The following is a 15,616-nucleotide window of genomic DNA, read 5'->3' on the forward strand; positions in this document are numbered from 1 at the left end:
AGAGGAATTTTTCAGAGCTAATATTTTTGCTGTAAAAAATGACTTACCTAAAATTTGGTAATGACTTCAATTAGTTTTTCTTCTATTCAATTCAAGAAAAATTGAGTTCTTAACTTAAAACACCCATGCATTGAATAATCTCACTTTTATAAGGCTTATCAGACTGTGCATTTTTCTTCCTATGGTTCTATAGGTCTATGTGCATACAGAGGTGTCTGGGATGACGTTCCGCGAATGTTGACAGTGGTATGTTATGATGTCATTTTCCTTCGCTTTTCTGCCTTTGTACTTTTATGTGTTCCTTGAGCATGTATTAAAAAACATGTATTATTTTCACAAAAACAACAAAGGTTTTTGTTGTTGTTGTTTTAATTAAGTAGGCTCCACCTCCAACATGGGGCTCGAACTCAGAGCCCCGAGATCAAGAGTTGCATGCTGTACTGACTGAGCCAGCCAGGCGCCCCGACAACGTTATTTTTAAAAACTGATCTGTTGATACCTAGAATAGGCAAATACACAGAGCCATCAAGTAGACTAGGGTTTACCAGGGGTTGGGAGTGGGGGTGGGGAATGGAGAGTAATTATTTAATGGGTGCAGAGTTTCTGTTTGGGGTGATGAAAAGTTCTGGAAATGGGTAGTGGTGATGGTGCATAATGCTGTGAACAAACTGGTAAAATTTTGGTATATCTCTATTTTACCACAATAATAAAAAACAAAACAAAACTTATCTCTTGTGTTTCCCACCCCTTGGACACTGTGACAGTAAAAGCCTACATAGTCACCTTGGCCAAGGAGCCTGGCCAATGGGTTCACTTCTTCAGTTCAGTATTTGCATAAATGAGGCCTTAATGATTTAACCCCAGGAAAAGACTAACTTGGGGATGTCAGGATCTTAGGCAGGGCCCAAGGAAGAAAAACTGTTAAATAATTTGAGTGGAAGAGAGGGGTGGATTGGACAGAATCTTTGCTGTTGCCCTTGAAAGCCCAACAATAGATTCGAGCTTTCTTTTCCTTTTGCAAAATGGGCCAAGAAGTTCTGAGCCTTGATCCCTTTGCTCTGTGTCTTCCCCTTCAGCTATGTTTCCCATGTTTGGCCCAGTGATCCAATAACCAATTCCAAATTTACGTCTGTGAGTCTGGCCTGGTGCCTGTCATCTTCCAAGGAAGCACAATCCCGTACTATGTGTTTTCTCTCTGAGGAAGACAGATGGATCAGCAAATCGTGGACTGGAGACAGGAACACAGGCCCCACCTCTGGCTTGTCAATTCTGAGCCCCTCAGACCCTCTGTTGAACGTTGCTGCCATGGCAACCATAGGGGAAAACACCTGGCCGGGAGGGAGCCTGCCAAAGCCCACTGTAGCAACAGCAAGGGACGAAGAGGGTATTTCCGGGAGAGGCAGTGAGCAATTAGAGACGAAGGGGCCAGATCTGAGCCAGCCAGCCTGAATAGTCTGGAAGTGTTTGACCCAGAGTTTAAACCAGAGAGGCTGAAAATATAATTTTAAAAAAATCAGTATAATTGCTTTTGTAAGCGCTAAAGCGAAGGACTCCTTTTTAAGTTCCTTTCTCATTCTTTTTTCTGGGGCATGATGACCAATAAGAACATTGGCCTCCATTCCTGGCCCTTCATGGGGTTTATAATTACAGCAGATCCACAGAGAGCTCCCAAACACCCTGGCCCGGCCAGGCGGAGACCAGCTGTTTGCACACAGACCTCGAAGGGAGTGATGCCTGCAGACAGTAAAACATGTTCTCATATTAGCGTCTTGCTCGTGAGCATTGCTGCACTACACTGTTAACATAAGTCACAGGAGGCAAAGTGGCTTCCCTGTGTGTGTTTCTCCTCTCCGCTCTCCCCTCCCCCTTTTTTTTAGCATGGAGTTTTAAATTTCACGTTCTGTGATCTAACTTCCCATTTCCCACTCACAAACAAATGACATCTGGCCACTCTCAACAATAAACTTGGAAAGATGAGACATTTCCTGTTAGTTCTCTATGTAACCCCTGCTTAAACTTTCAAATTCCTGAAAGAATTGCCTGAAAAATAAATGGATCATTAAAATGTGGGGTGGGGGGACAGGGTTGGGGAACCTGCCCCAAGAGCCCTTTGACAGTTAATGCTGATCAGTTTTTACCAGTATTTCGGCATTTTTTTTTTTTTACCATGTTTTAGCGCTGAAAGATCAAAATAGATTTGTTATTCCGCACAGCCACCTTATGGAAATAGCAACTGAGAAAGCCTTCCACCAGGCTGCTGGCTCCCACATCACGGCTGATTGCCCAAGTCCTTTAAGTGGAGGTAGAAAATACTGTTTTAAGGTACTCGGCTGGTTTTTAGCACCCTGCTTATGTATCCACTTGATTCCTAAGAAATTGCATATGTGGCCCCACAACCTCAACAGCTACCCAACACTTCTCACTTTTTTCGGATCTACATTGCCAAACTGGAACTTTCTTCCTCATCTTCAATGGCCAGCCGGACATTTCTTCTTGGAGGCCCTGCCCTACGCCCTATTCAGCACGACTGAGCCTGCTTACCCTTCACCAACCTACCGCCCTAAACCAGCTCCTTTCCCATGCTTCCTCTTTCTCTCTGTGATTCCAGCCTTCTCTAGTACCCAGTGCAAGCCATGGCGTCAAGGTGGTGCAAGCCACTCGGCCCCTAGAGACAGTGACCCCCGCTAACACATCACACGTGACCCTTCGTCTCATTCCTCCAACCATCGACCTTCTCTGTACACTTCTTACCACACTGGGACAAGTCCAACGATTTCCTAATAGGTATCCCTCTGCCACTTCCTGTCCCCACCCACCTAGAAGGTACCGACAGCTCGTCTTTCTAACATGCCACACTAATCCAGCATATTCCTCTCAAAGTCTTGCAATGAATGCTCAACGCTCACGTGCAGCGTGGGGGTCACGGGGGTACCAGTCGGGCCCTGCCCTGTGCGTGGTTGAATGCTCTGCCGTCCTGTGTTGAGACTCTTAATGTTGGAGCAAGGAACCCCGAATTTTCATTTTGCCTTGGGTCCTGCAAAATAGTTCATGGGTTCTGCTTCCATGCCAAGTCCAGACTCCTTAGCTTGGCATTGAGAACTGTCACAGTTGGCTGGCCCCTCTCTCTAGTCACATGAGTAGATCTTGACATCAACTCTCCGCTCCAGCCTTTCTGATTGACAGTCTGTTGTAATGGAGCACACCATGCTCATTTCTGCTTCACCTTCTTTGCTCATTCAGTTCCTTTCTCCAACCATACCTTCCCTACTCCCCCCTGCCCCTCTCATGTCAATCCTACTCTTATTTCAATATCCTCCTCCTGCCTAATCTCTCCCTTCACTCGATTCTTCTGGCAATGATGGTCAGCCTCATCTGGCTCTTGTATGCTTATTTTTCTCCTTTTACTCCCTGAGCCTTGTTCTCCCAACTGGTACATATTGGGCTCAGGAAGCATGTCTTAGTTGTCAGAGCCATCCTTACAATGTCTTGCAGGGTACACGGGTGCTACTTTTCCCTGTTTCTAGTGAGGTGTCAGAATGTCTCTGCTTTAGGACGCCTGGGTGGCTCAGTTGGTTAAGCGTCTGCCTTAGGCTTGGGTCATGGTCCCAGGGTCCTGGGATTGAGTCCTGCATGGATCTCCCTGCTCAGCGGGGAGACTGCTTCTCCTGCCCCTCTCCCTGCTCATGCTCTCTTTCTAGCTCTCAAATAAATAAATAAAATTTTAAAAAGAAAAAGAATGTCTCTGCTTTATAAACAAGTAACAGACACAAAATGGGTTACAATTTAGTCAAGGGAAGAGTGGAAAACTAGATGTGTTCCCTGAGTACCTCTACGTTAATTCAGTAGCTACGGGGTGCTTGCTCTGTGCCCGGCCCTGTTCTGCTCCAAGCAGTAGAGAGGCATCTGCTGGAGTGGTTGCTGGCTCTCTGGGTGTCCCCTACGGCCCGAGGGATGTTCAGCTGCTGGGCCCACAGAGGCAGGCTGTTCCCCCGTCCATGCTGCCCTAAGGCTCATGGAGACCATCTTCAGCTCCCAGGTGAGGCCATCCCAGCCATGTCCTCTGGGGTCTTGGTACCCACTTCCCAGTCCCATCTCTTGGATTCCTCAAACGCACCTGCGGCTCTGGCAGCCGGCTCTCTGTCTGGGGCACGACTTCTAGGAACGACGGAGGGGGTGCTCTCCCCACGCAGGCTCCACTGACTCAGGAAATCTAATTCATAAGGAATTTGCCCAAATCAGTGGTTTCTGCTCTGAGTTCCCTCAAAAACCCAGGTATTCCGATCATTCATTCCCTGGGGCAGTGACCGCCTCCCCGTGGCTGCTTCCTCCAGGTGGAGCGAGGGTTATGGGATAGAGGGAATATTGGGAAGCACATAGGCTAGTATTTCAAATTATGTAACAGCTCACCCTCCTCCGTTTTACAAATACTAACAGAGCACTCCTTCCACATGACAGGCACGGCGCTGGCCCCTGGACCGACCCCGCCAGCTCCAGCCATGGGGCGATACAGCACATCGCAGACCTTCAGTCCAGAGGGAAGGCGCTCTTCGTATCCTTGCATCCATATAGGATACTATGATTTCTTTGAGCTGAGATGTTCTTCTTCTTAAAATCCCCTCCACTAGGGTTCATTAGGCTTCAGGCTTTGGAAAACAATGTGGGGACCTTTCCTTTCCTCCTTCCCCCTTCTTGAAAGTGAAGGGGATGGGGAAGGGCGGTTCCTGGTGGCAGGTGTGTTTTGTCTCCCTAGGTTTTCAGTCCCCGGGGGTCAGGACTGGCTGTCCACTCCGAGGGGAAGAAAATAGTGGGCCAGAATGAAGAGTGGCAGCCACGCGGCATGGCACCTGGGGTCCAGCCGTGGTGGGGTGTCAGGCCGAGGGGGGCGCCGCTCGTGTGGTTAGTGCAGACTGCCTAATTCTTCCTCAGATGGTGCTGAGGAAAACGCTGCCCAGAAAGATCCTCACAGGGAGGTGGAGGGGACACGTCAACACAGGAGGCCAGCCACATTCTGAGAAGAGCGGAAAAGAGAATTGGGAAACTCCCTAACGGCCCACTACAGAAAAGAGGGATTTGCTTTTCTTAACGCCACAGAATTGCATCCGGAAAACACTAATTTTTTAATTCAGATTTATTTATGATCACAAAGGAAAAGCATGTTGATTTCTCGTTCTCTGGTGAAGTGTTTTTGATGGTGGAATTTTTTTTTTTTTAAGATAATAGGTCATTTATTAAGCTTCACATAGAAAAATGAGTATTTTTTTCATGTTTATTTGAAAAAGGCTGTTTTTTTCTCAAAAGGTTCTTACCAGACTAAAATCAGAAGCCAGCCACGGAGGAAAACAAAGGCATTTTGACATTCATCACTGCTTGTGGAGGACCCCACAAGATCCTAGGCATGGCCAGCACTACGGAGAAAAGCAGGTAAGACAGAGAGCCTGGATCCTCAAGGGACTTGCAGCCCACAGAGGGAGAGAGATAAATGCTCAGAATGAGTGTGAGGAAGGAGGAAGAGATGGCTAGAATTCCTAGAATAGCTTGCATAATTTGACCTGAAACTCTCCAACGGCTCCCATTTGGTTCTGAGAGGAAAGCCAAGTCTCTCAATGGCCTCCAAGGCCCTACTCCATCTGTTCTGGCCCCTTTCCTCTGCGGCCCTGTCTCCTCCTTTCTCATTGCTCCCTCTCCCTTCCTCCCCAACACACACACCAACCACACTGGACTTCTCACCATTCATGCCAGCCTGGGAGCTTTCTCTCTGCCTGGAACATTCCTTGCAGAGATATGCTTCCTCCCTCAGGCCTTTACTCAGCTGTCACCTTCTCCATAAGGCTTGTCTCCCATGCTCAACACACTTTATGATTTTTTCCCTGCATCACAGACCTCCTGAAAGCACATGAGGTACACTCAGGGGTCTATGGGCTCACTTTGAGAACTCCTGCATTAGAATTCCATGGGGTATTCATTCATATTCAGCTCCCCCAACCTGTCCTTCTGAGATGCTCTTTTAGTGGCTCTGGAGAGGAGCCTAGAATTCTGCATTCTAAAAAGCAGCTCAAGTGATTTTAATGATAGGGTCCAAGACCACCCTTTGCAAAAAAAAAAAAGAAAGAAAGAAGGAAGGAAGGAAGGAAGGAAGGAAGGGAGGAAAGGAAGGAAGAAGGAAGGAAAGAAAAAAAAAGGAAACCATTGAAAGATTTCAGATGGAGAATGACAGGATTAGATCAGACCTGTAGGGAGGCCCAGGGGCCACGCATCCTAAGCTCCAAGAGATCCTGGCGGTCTAAATCAGGGGCCAGCTAACTACCTCCTCTGAGTGAAATCTGGCCCTCCACCTGTTTTTGTAAATAAAGTTCTTTTAGAACACAGTCACACCTATTGTTTCCCATAATTATCTATGGCTGCTTTTGTGCTCGGATCATGGGGTTGAGTAGTTGTAGCAGAGATTGCATGGTTGGCACAGCAAAAAATATTTACTAGTTCACACTTTTCAGAAAAAGTTTGCCAACCCCTGGTCTAAACCAAGGGCTGGAAAGCAGAGAGAAAAAGTGATCAATATTTAGAGACAAGATCAGAGGAATGTATGGGTGGATGTGAGGGTGGGGAGGAGGACCTGAGCCCCTGAGGATGAGCCCTGGTCTCAATTTCAGACCACTGGGTGAAGGTGATACCAGCGAGTGAGATACATGTTGCTGGAAGAAGCCTGGAGTTTATGTAAGGATGGTCACTATGTTTTAGAACATGCATTCCATATATTCTCCAGGCTTAACACATGGTTCCTTTTTTTTTTTTTTAAGATTTTATTTATTTATTAGAGAGAGAGAATGAGCAGTGGGGAGGGGTAGAGGGAGAGGGAGAAGCAGACCCCCAGCTGAGCAGGGATTCCGATGCAGGGCTCGATCCCAGGACCCTGGGATCTTGACCTGAGCCAAAGGCAGACGCTTAACCAACTGAGCCACCCAGGCGTCCATTAACACACAGTCCCATTGAGATTTTCTGTAGTTTGTTCCCACCAGGCTGGTCTTTTCCTCTCAGAAATAAGACTAACAGCGGGGCGCCTGGGTGGCTCAGTTGGTTAAGCGTCTGCCTTCGGCTTAGGTCATGATCCCGGGGTCCTGGGATCAAGCCCCGCATCGGGCTCCCTGCTCTGCGGGAAGCCTGCTTCTCCCTCTCCCACTCCCCCTGCTTGTGTTCCCTCTCGCTGTGTCTCTCTCTGTCAAATAAATAAATAAAATCTTTAAAAAAAAATAAGACTAACAGTTTACCAGAGGAACCCCAGGCACAAATCTAAAATGCATTACCTCAAAATATATGTGTGTGTGTGTGTGTGTGTAGTGTATTACCTTATTTATCCCCATCACCCAATGAAAAGGTACAATTATTTTCACTTTACAGATCAGAAAAATGAGGCTTACAGATTAAAGTGCCCAAGAACCAGTCTGAGTCCAGAGTTCTTAACACTGCCCTTTGCAATCTTGAAGATTTGCTAGGTACTTTTTATGGTTTGCAAAAAGGGTTTGAAAAGACCACTCCCGGGCGCCTGGGTGGCTCAGTCGTTAAGCGTCTGCCTTCGGCTCAGGTCATGATCCCAGGGTCCTGGGATCGAGTCCCACATCGGGCTCCCTGCTCGGCAGGAAGCCTGCTTCTCGCTCTCCCACTCCCCCTGCTTGTGTTCCTGCTCTCGCTATCTCTCTGTCAAATAAATAAATAAAATCTTTTAAAAAAAAAAGAAAAGACCACTGTGACAGGTAATGAGGATTCCATTTTTGGTACGTTTCCACCCAGAGCTTGTCCTTACCCTTTGCTTCCTGTTTCAAAAGCAGTTTCTGATCCATAACAAAACATTACACTTAATCCCATCTACAGTAACTGAATATTTTTATTACCAGTTGTTGTGGAGCCTGGCCAAGGTTTTGATAAGCTCAATAAAATAAGTCCTAGCCCTTGGTAATTGGTTCACACTGATTGATAGTCTCGGTACTGAAGCAGGAGATCCAAAGCTGAAAACCACGGTGCTTGTCTATTTACAGCCTGAGGCTGGAGACTGCATGCCCCAAAGCTGATGACGGTCCCACTGACTTTTAGCACAGATTTCACCTTTGTCACATGAAAGCCCACCTCTACATATGATGATAAGGCTCCCCTTCCTAAATATTCATCCTAGCCCTAAATAAAAGGAACCCATTCACCCTTGCTTGAGGAGTCATGGCTTTGGAGGTTATTCCCCGTGATCTCCTTACTTGCTGCAAATCAAGTTCCCTTTGAGCAACAACTCCACTTGGTGCAATTTCTCTAACTCACCAAGGAACAAGCTCACGTTAGTTGGGCTATAGTAGGGCTTATGGTATATGGTATATGGTATATGGAAGAAGGTAGGGGCGGGGTTTCAAATCAGTGGGGAGAAGACAGATTATTCCATAAATGGACATATGAAAGAGACTAAAATCACCATCTCCCATCAGGTACACCCACTTAAGCCCCCAACCTTCCCATATTTCCAGATGGATTTAAAACCTAAATATAAAGCATAGAACTTTAAAATTATGAGGAGAAAATGTAGAAATTATCATTAGGACCCTAGGTGAAGGATGAGTTACTTATTGCTAAGTGCTAAAAGCAATTTTCAGACCCCCAAAATACAAAGTAGGGAGGGAAAAAATGATACATTTCTCTACCTCAAAATAAAGATTTCGCTACACCAAAAGACACCATAAACAATGTTAAAATATTAGCAACTCAGTGAGAAAATACTTTGCAACACAGGTAGCAAACAAAGGATTAGTAAAAAGAATATAAAGAATGCTTGTAAATCAGTAAGAGACAAATAATCCAATTTTAAAAAGGTTAAAGAATATAAGCAATAGTTTTTTTAAAGAGGATATATAAATGGCCAATAAACATATAAGAAGTTCCTCAGTCTCATTAGTACGTAGGGAAATGTAAATTAAAACAACGAGGACCTACACAGTAATAGCTTTGTATGGTGACAGAGAACGCACACTTGTGGTGAGCAGAGCATAACGTTAGACTCGTGGAATCACGACGTGACGTTATAGATGTGAAACTAATGTAACATTGTGTCAACTATACTTCAGTAAAAAACAAACAAAAACCAGGAGGACTGAGGTCATCCCTATGGGATTGGCGATATTTCAGCGGGATGGGATCTAGTGTGGTGAAGATGTGGGGCAAGGGAAATCTCCGAGTGCTCCGATTGTAGATTAGATTAGTCTCACCTGGCCCTCAGGGGCAGCAATTTCACTGTGTCTCTTACAACTCAGAGTTCCTACTCCAGGACCAGCAGTTACCCTTGGAGGTATCTTCTCTAGAGAAACGCTTGTGCCTCAGCACAAGGAGGCATGTGCAAGACTGCCCGTGCAGCGTGGCTAGCAAATGTGAAAACTATAAATGTGTAACACAAGGGGGAGTGTGTAAATAAAACAGCGCACAGTGCATTCAGAGAAACGAATCACATCCATATGGATGGACCACAAGAGATAACCCCCAAAACTACCACTTGCTGATAAAAGCAACTTTCAGATTAGATGTAGAGCGTGGTAATCTTTTATATAAAAACACCTACATGAAACAAGACTATGCCTTTTCCAGAGGTGCATATAAATGTATGTAAAGTTTTAAAAGTTAAAAGTTGTCTGGATGTATACCCACTGGTTCATAACTGGAGTTTCTTCTAGAGAGAGGATAGTGAGATTGTGGCAAGGTGGTTGAGGAGGGTCTGAGCTATCCAATTCTGATTCTGCACCCAGTTCCGATCTGTGGGGTTTTCCCCACCATCAAACAATTAATTCAATTCTGACGCTGTCTACATAGGTTCAGACCCCCAAGATTGCCCCCCTGCAACTTCAGATGCCGGTAGCAAGGGCACTGTGCTTCTGATCGTCAGGCTATAGATCTGAGATTCCAACACCCCCCCTCCGTGGATTTGATTAATTTGCTAGAACAGCTCACAGAACTCAGGAAAACATTTATTGATTAGATTACCCGTTCATTAGTTAATTATAAAAGCATATAACTAAGGAACAAGCAGATGGAAGAGATGCACAAGGCAAGGCATGGAGCTTTCTTGCTCTCTCGGTGTGCCACTCCCCCCAGATCTCCACAGGATCACAAACCTAGAAGTTCTCTGAATCCTATCCCTCTGGGTTTTTATGGAGGCTTCATTACAGAGGCACAATTGATTAAATCATTGGCCATTTGTGATTGAATTCAATCTCCAGCCTCTCACTTCTCCCCAGAAGTCAGGAGGTGGGGCTGGAAGTTCCAACCCTCTAATCACATGCTTTGTTCCCCTGGCAACTAGCCCCCATCCTTAGGTTACCTAGTGGCTTTCCAAAAGTCACCTTATTAGCATGATAGACACCTTTATCCCTCTCATCACTTAGGAAATTCCAAGGGTTTTAGGAGCTCTGGGCCAGAACTAAAGACAAGGACAAATCATATCACAGCAGTTCTCTGAGTTTTGGGTATCTATCATCTATCTCTGTGTAATTGACACAATTAAAAAAATAATTTTCATTTAAGAAAATAAACTGGTCTTCAATGAGTTAGGTATAGAAATCGAGAGTAAGCCATTAGACAATTCTATAGCAACTTAACAATGCCCCAACATCCAACCTCATGATCAGTGGGTTCATCTCAATAAAGAGGGTATAGGCCAGTTGTTGAGCTCAGTGGCAGAAGAGGAAGGCAGAGGAATTCCAAATGAGGGAAAGATTCAAGATGTTGCTGGTGTGAAGATTGAGGGGGCCACTTGAGAAGGAATGTGAATGGCCTCTAGAAGCTGATCCTGGCTGACCTTCAGCAAGAAAAGGGGAAATTCAGTCCTACAACCACAAGGAGCTGAATTCTGTGAACAACCAGAATGAGCCTGAAAGCAATTCTTTTCCAGAGCTTTGACGTAAATCCAGCTGACAACTGGGTTTCAGCCCAGAGATAGCCAGGGCATAGACCCCAGTGGGGCCCCCCTGGCCTTCTGGCCTACAGAAGCATATGCTAACGCTTGGATATTAATGAACAATAACAACAACAACAAAGCCAGGGTCAGGATATGTTTTCTTGGGATGGGTGTTCTGCCTGTAAATTGGGAAGGTAGTACCTTAAGATCTCCTCCTTCTGCTATTTTTCTTTTGTTTAAGGCTGTGGTTCTTAGCTGACTGGGAGAGGGGAGGGGTGCTGCTTTCCCAGGAGACAATTTAAACAGTTTTCAGGGGAAAAAATGTCTGTGGGTATTTGAGATTGTCCCAAAGACTAGGAATCTCTTGCCATTTACTGTAAGCTTTGAAGAAGCCAAACACTAACCAGCAGGCACCACATGCCCTATGAGCCATCCTGCCAGTCGGGAAACATTGTTTTTATGTGGACCAAACTGAATCTCAAATGTGTAAAAAGCTCTAAGGTTTACTGTTTTGTTTTGTTTTTTTTTTTAATTTACGACTTTAAAATCGGTTGTTGAGGGATTATTCCACATTTCCATGTGGGCTGCTCTTCTGTGTGGATAGGACATCAACACCATCTAATAAGACTCACTAATGGCTGAGCCAAGCTTGCACATTGCTCAAAATCAATGTGTAGGAGAAAGCGTCAGTGCGATTGGTGGCCAATATCACACCCTGATTACAGTCTTGTTGACTTGTGGGTTGGTGCAAATTTATGAGGAAGGCCATAGTCAGGGCATAAAACAATGAGCTGCTGCTTCTGGGGTAATAGATTTGCTACTGAATGCATGTTATTGGGAATGGAAACTGGAGTCTGAAGAAGGCACCATGACACCCTGGGGTGCAGGGCAGTGTGCGTTGGCAGCCTAAACTTGGCCCCACAATAACTCAGTCCTCACAGGCAGTCGGGCCAGAGAGATTTATGGACCCCAAGGAACGCATGCGACCAAGGCTGCTCAAAGGAGGCAATACATTGTGAGATTCTGACTGTCAAATAACATGTTGGGGTTTCTTCAGTGGTCCCAAGACTTAGAGATTACATCTTTAACACATCAATAACTTAGCCTCTGGTTAGCAAGGTTCACTGGGGCATGACTAATCAGAGGATGAAAGTGTCTTTGTGGGGATTAACTTTAATGAAAAGAAAAGGGATAGTTATTTGGGGAGTTTGAAATCTTCCATAAATCAAAGCGAACACTGACAAAGCAGGTTCATAAGGTAAGAATGAAGCCATTGTGGGGAAAATGAAGGACCAGCTACTTTTTATATAAATCACAGGTCAGGGCTACATTGGTCGAGGATTCCATGGGAACAGGACCATTTAACTTCTTCAGGTGTAAAGGAATAATATTTGGGGGAAGCTCAGCCCTCCTTAAGGAAAACCAGATGGCCCTTGTCCTTTTTAACCCTTTCCCACTGACTTACGAATATCTGGCAATGGGCTCATTGAATCTTTGAGGGAGCGATCTCCACTTATTCCAAATTCAGCTTTTAAGGTACATCCTGAATCCATCCCTTATCAAAGGGCCCTATAATTCAAAGCCTACCCAGGAAACCATGGAAATGACTCCATGTAGCCCACCAATCACCTAAGAAAGATGATTCTCTGTCCCACTGAGAGTTTAGGCATTAAAGGTATAAGAATGAGCCAGAGGTGGACTCCACTGTAATCAAGTGACTAAAGTTTACTCCACGAGTAACAGGGAAAACTGACATCACATCCCTCCTGATGCTATGCATTGCAAAGGACTCAACATCAACAATGTTGTGTTGCTGCCAAAATTGTATAACCTGAGTCTAATCATGGGGAAACTACCAGATAAACCCAAGTTGAGCGAAATTCTACTAAACAACTGACTTGTTCTCTTAACCTTTTTTTTTTTTTTTTTTTTTGTAGAAGACAAAGAAATTCTGAAGAGCCATTCCAGATTAAAGGAGACTAAAGAGATATAACAACAAAATGTAATGTGTCATCCTGGACTGGCTTCTTGTCAAGACAGAAGTATTGCTATATATAGTATTGGGACAACTAGTGAAATATGACCCATGTTTTGTTAACAGTACTGTATCAGTGTTAAATTTTCTGTATTTCATAATTATATACAGTTATGTAAAAGACTACCCTAGTTTCTAAGAGAGAGAAACATTTTATGGTCAAAGTTCATGATATTTGCAACTTATTCTCAAAAGGTTGAGGAAAAATTACATATGAAATACATGTGTGTTTGTAGGTGTGTACGTATACAGAGAGAGAAAGAGAGACAGAGACAGAGCCAGAAATGTAGCAAAATGTTAACTAACAATTGGTGAATCTAAATGAAAAGCACATAAAAATTTATTGTACTATTCTTACAATTTTTGTATAGATTTGAAATTCGTTCAAAATAAAAAGTAAAAAATAAAATGAGTCAGATATACCTTAAGAATAGTAAATGCGTGGGGAAGTACACATAATCCTCAAAAAAGAAAATTTTCTAGCTGAGCTCTTCTTGCTGGAGTCAGTCTTAGTCTATCAGAGAAAGTGTGCAATATGAAAAGAATGGTTCATAGTATCATTTAGGAATGTTTTTGACTTCAAGTTTCATAAACTCAACTTGTACAAATATGAACCCACATTTGTCACGTCAGCCATTCTGGAGCTGGTGAGATTTCCAGGCTCCTATCTTTTTATTATGCATTTTTAGTGGATTGGCTTTTTGCCTCGTGGATACAAGATGGCTGCAGCACTTCCAGGCACCCTGTCTTCTTTCCGGGAAGAAGGTGGAAGAAGAAAGGAGAGGCAGCATCTGTTCAGAAAAGCAAAAGATTTTCTAGAAACTTCCAGAGTGCAGTTACAGATAAATACACTGAAAACACGTCGATTCTCTGGTTACCCTTCTCTTGACCATGAAATTATGTATTATCAAATATTAAGAGAAGGAGTGGAGCCTAGAGACTGAATTCAGTCCTGGTTCTATTTTTTACTCTATATGTGGCTTGATACAAGCCACTTGAGCTCTTTGGGCCTCAATTCCCTCATTTTAAAAATGAGAGCTTTAAACTAAATTATCTCAAGTTCCCTCTGAGCTGTAAAAATCTATGCTTGTATTTCCTATTGTTTAAGGGTGCTTTAGTCTGAAGGACACACAACTCTGACTTAAACTGGCTTAAACAATTAGGAAACTTATTATCTCACAAAAGGAGGTGGCTAGGTAGCCCTGGATTCATGGAATTTGATTTAACTACCTGATGGCATCACCATCAACATCTCAGCCTCCTTCCATTTCTCTGCGCTGCCCCTGCTGGACTGGCTTCATCTTCAGGCTTTTAATGCAATTATTCCAGGTGGTATATCCCAGATAAGACAATGTGTGTACAAGGAAGAAATAGCATCTAGTCCCATGGGGAGTCTCCTTTCTCACGGGAGAGAATTAACTTTCCCGGCAGTTGCCTACAGACGTCCTCCCGTGTTTCACTAGACAGAGTTGGCTTGTGTGTGGGTCTTGCACCATCGAAAGGAGGATGGAATTAACTCATTGGTTTAGACTAACTGGCTTAGCCTACTCGTCTGAGGTCAAACAGATTTCGGGAAGTCAACCATAATGTGTTTGTAGTCAGGGTTCTCTAGAGAAACAGAACCAAGAGTATAGAGAGAGAGAGACATATAAGAGGAGATGTATTGTAGGAATTGGCTCATATAGTGATGGAGGCCGGGAAGTCTCAGTCAGCTCTCTGTAGGCTGGAGACCCAGTAAAGCCAATGGCATAATTCAGTCTAAGTCCAAAGGCCCGAGAACCAGGAGCTCCGCTGCCCAAGAGGAGGGAGTTTGCCCTTCCTCAGCCTTTTTGTGGATTGGATGATGCCTGCACATATTGGTGAAGGCAATCTTTTTACTCAGCCTACTGTGGAATTTCTTCTAGAAACAACCTCACAGACACACCCAGAAATGTGCCAGGTATCTGGGTATCCCTTAGCCCAGTCAAGCTGACACATAATATTAATCATCACAGTATTCTTTACCTATAAGGGGGAACTATTTTGGAAAATAATTTTTTTCCAGATACCACAGGAGGGTTCATAAATATCAAAGGCTCACATGTACTTGCTCATCCCTCTAAATCAACATTTGTCACTTCCACTTTCACCAATGAAATATCTCCTTTATTGACTGCTCTAAGAAATAGTCTGAAAGGAAATGCCCACACAGCCCTAGGGGGAGTGGATGTCTCTAGAGTTTGTTTACTTTAAGTATACATTGATTCATTTACATATATTTATTAATTCAACAAATATTTATTGAACACCTACTATATTCCAGGCACAGGACTGATAATGAAAAGCTGTACTCTCTGCTTTTAAAGAACTTACACTGTGGTGGTAAAACAGACATCTTAACAAATATAATAAACATCACTCATGGTAAGAGAAGGAAAGACTATTAAAGATGGGTGACATCATAAAGGAAAACTGCAACTATCTCAGATACTTGGGATTTTCATGATATTAATCATGCCATAAAATATAAGCAAGATAGTTGTGTGTGTGTGTTTGAACGTATCATCCTTTTGTTTCTTTTATGGGATTAAAATAAAATTCCTATATGATTTCACATTTCACAGGAGACTATTTCTTTCAAATAAAAAGTTAAGTGTTGGTTTCAACCCTGACACTCTATTCCCTAAGAA

At 43.9% G+C, this 15,616-nt stretch overlaps 1 long non-coding RNA gene across 1 annotated transcript; it reads left to right on the plus strand.

Moving 5' to 3' along the window:
* Positions 1-3,922: 3,922 nt before the first annotated feature.
* Positions 3,923-13,356, plus strand: LOC118014926. The gene is made up of 2 exons (XR_004680421.1): positions 3,923-5,421; positions 12,850-13,356. It is a non-coding gene; the product is annotated as an uncharacterized LOC118014926 (long non-coding RNA).
* The last annotated feature ends 2,260 nt before the right edge of the window (positions 13,357-15,616 follow it).

This window comes from Mirounga leonina, unplaced genomic scaffold, assembly GCF_011800145.1.
Source record: "Mirounga leonina isolate KUSES-001 unplaced genomic scaffold, KU_Mleo_1.0 Mir_165, whole genome shotgun sequence".
Taxonomy (NCBI): domain Eukaryota; kingdom Metazoa; phylum Chordata; class Mammalia; order Carnivora; family Phocidae; genus Mirounga; species Mirounga leonina.